Raw genomic sequence first — 522 nt, 5'->3', positions numbered from 1 at the left:
CTATAAGAAGATAGCAAAGCGTTTTCAGATGCCAATATCCTCTCTTCAACATGTGATTAAGAAATGGGCGTCATCAGGAACAGTGGAAGTTAAAGCAAGATCTGGATGACCAAGAAAAATATCAGACAGAACAGCTCGCAGGATTGTGAGAAAAGCAAGTCAAAACCCACGTTTGACTGCACGATCATCCAGAAAGACCTGGCAGACACTGGAGATGTGATACAACATTCCACTATAAAGAGATACTTGTACAAATATGGTCTTCATGGAAGAGAAGAAAACCTCTTCTACATTCTCACCCAAAAAAATAGCATTTGAAGTTTGCAAATGAACATATAGACAAGCCTGATGCATTGTGGAAACCAGTTCTGTGGACCGATGAGGTTAAAATAGAACTTTTTGGCCGGAATGAGCAAAGGTACGTTTGGAGAAGAAAGGGCACAGAATTTAATGAAAAGAACCTTTGTCCAACTGTTAAGCATGGGGGTGGAACAATCATGCTTGGGGTTGTATTGCAGCCAG

The sequence above is a fragment of the Etheostoma spectabile genome, chromosome 3 (genome assembly GCF_008692095.1).
Source record: "Etheostoma spectabile isolate EspeVRDwgs_2016 chromosome 3, UIUC_Espe_1.0, whole genome shotgun sequence".
NCBI lineage: Eukaryota > Metazoa > Chordata > Actinopteri > Perciformes > Percidae > Etheostoma > Etheostoma spectabile.
The sequence above is the reverse complement of the archived record's forward strand: the minus strand, read 5'-3'. Positions refer to the sequence as shown.